General features: G+C 35.9%; 1 long non-coding RNA gene across 1 annotated transcript; it reads left to right on the forward strand.

The window, feature by feature from the left end:
* Positions 1–93: 93 nt before the first annotated feature.
* LOC108371046 (uncharacterized) lies at positions 94–1,589 on the forward strand. The gene is made up of 3 exons (XR_001848711.1): positions 94–495; positions 565–1,013; positions 1,275–1,589. It is a non-coding gene; the product is annotated as an uncharacterized LOC108371046 (long non-coding RNA).
* Positions 1,590–2,252: the final 663 nt, after the last annotated feature.

Raw genomic sequence — 2,252 nt, forward strand, 5'->3', positions numbered from 1 at the left:
CAATCGCCGTTCGGAGTCGGCGTAAAACTGTAGGTCCCTCCGCTTTGTGTGAGAACATCAAGGCGCACGTCACAAATCGGAGGAGAAGCTCGGCCAAACACTAACATATGTGTAAGCGCCAATCTATTATATTATCTGTCATAAACTACATAGCTCAGTGCCAGACTTGAGAGCAGAAAATGCCGATGACAGCTATACCTGGGTGAACCACCTTACGGAAGGTGGTTTATCAAAGCCCACAGAAGAGATGATGGCACATATGCAGCAATTGCAGTGCGTGTTTGACGAAATTAACGGCAGCGGGTTAAAGATAATGCTAATGATAAAACTTCGTAGACGACCACATCAGAAGCGCCAATCATATAAGCTGCGATGTGAAGGTCAAGAGATTATTTTTCCGTACACGCATATTCGTCAGAATACGAACTTTAAATAAGCAACTTTCTGACAGTGCAAAATCACGAAAACGAAAGTTTAGAAAAATATTCACATAAAGTAAGTTGTAAAGGGTACATATTTACATACATATGATGTATGCTGCAATCATTAATCTAATAATTTCAGGAGCCTAACAGGTGGGAACTATCCGCTGAAGATGAACAGCACAAAAACCTGGAAGACAGTCTGGTGAAAGAACGAAGCATTCATATTTTGTATTGTGGCATATTGTACCTCCATATCAGAGGCTGCCACAACGTAACGCTCTCACTAACCTGCTAACTTTGCACATGCCTGCTCCATAAGTTGGCGATTGTAAATTATTGTAAGTATCAACGTAACTGTGGTAAGTGATGGTCCAACAGAACAAATACTGGATACGGTAAGTTACTTTATTTTATATTTATTATTAATGACCAAATCATATAATATATAGTATATCCATTAGGTTTACCAGTCGATACTGTATTTTGGAAAACTGGAAATACATATACACATATACGCGCTTTCGAAAGTAAAAACTGGACATTTAATTATCAACAGCATTATGCAGCATGTTTTTACCACGATACAAGGTACTAAATATTGAAGAATAACAAAAAACGAAATTCAACGTATTCTTTTGCAAACTAGTAGTTTACATTTAGCGTTCCCGTATTCCAAGAAATAGTCAGACTTAGTCCGAAGTCGTTCCTGTACTCGCATTTATAATATATTCAGTACTGCCTTCCGAACAATTTCTGACTAAATCCGGGAGTACGGTAATAGACTAAGTATTACACCCAAAATTAGTGCAGGCACCCATTTATAATCAACTAACATTTATATTATTTCAGTGTCAACGATATTTGCAACAGAATCGCTTCACTTGAATAGCGGCAGGGCTGCTTGTAGTATAATGCCTAAGCTTGTTCCATCCGAATTCCGTAAACTTAACGACAAAGGCTGCAGACTGAAGTTCGGAAATAACACTATGTTTGGTATCGTCAATCCGTAGAATAACACAATAAATTCATAATTCATATTACACAGCGTGTCCAATCATCCAAACAGTGGAATCATCCATGAACGCAGAACCAGTTCATGGAATCGGCTGCATTTGATGCAGCTACAAGGTATGGCAAGCACTATTGCACTACATTTAGCAACATGGATACACCTAAAGCAAGTTATAATTTAGCAAAACAACATAACATGTATGTATATAAACTTTTTTTTTATTGATTTGTTAAAGATTTTCACAATAAATACAATTTGTCACGCATTCAGCAATCACTTAAATTTTCTTTACTTTCGCTTTTGTCAACGTGTGTACACATATGGTAAAGTATAATTTAGTACGACAACATGATTCATAAGCATTTCTTTACTAATTTTCAAACGAATTTGCATTATAAAAATAATTATTAAAGCTTTCAACAATCACGCGGTTTTCTTCGTCTTCGCTTTGTTGTTTACTTCTTAGCTCTGTTAGAAACAAAATGGCGTCGAGATTTCGAACAGCGAAAAATAACTTTTTTCTTTCTTTCGTTTGCGCGTGATCTTGCATGATGCAAAAATACAAAGTGGTATCAATTGTGACAGCTCGATTTGACACTGCCTTAGCTCAGTAGAACGAGAAGAGAAACGGGAAGAAATTAAGCCCCATTTGGGGGAAAAATATAAAATCTCACATATTTTCCCGAACCAAATTTGCTTTTTTATAGTATGTTCGTAGTGAAATGAAATAAAATAAGATAAAATACCTTTTTAAGAAAAAAACTTTGTATACTGAGAAAAAATAATAAAATATTCAACTATATTATTAGGCAAAG

The sequence above is a fragment of the Rhagoletis zephyria genome, unplaced genomic scaffold, assembly GCF_001687245.7.
Source record: "Rhagoletis zephyria isolate East Lansing unplaced genomic scaffold, Rhagoletis_zephyria_1.1 Rzeph_scaffold_04667, whole genome shotgun sequence".
Taxonomy (NCBI): domain Eukaryota; kingdom Metazoa; phylum Arthropoda; class Insecta; order Diptera; family Tephritidae; genus Rhagoletis; species Rhagoletis zephyria.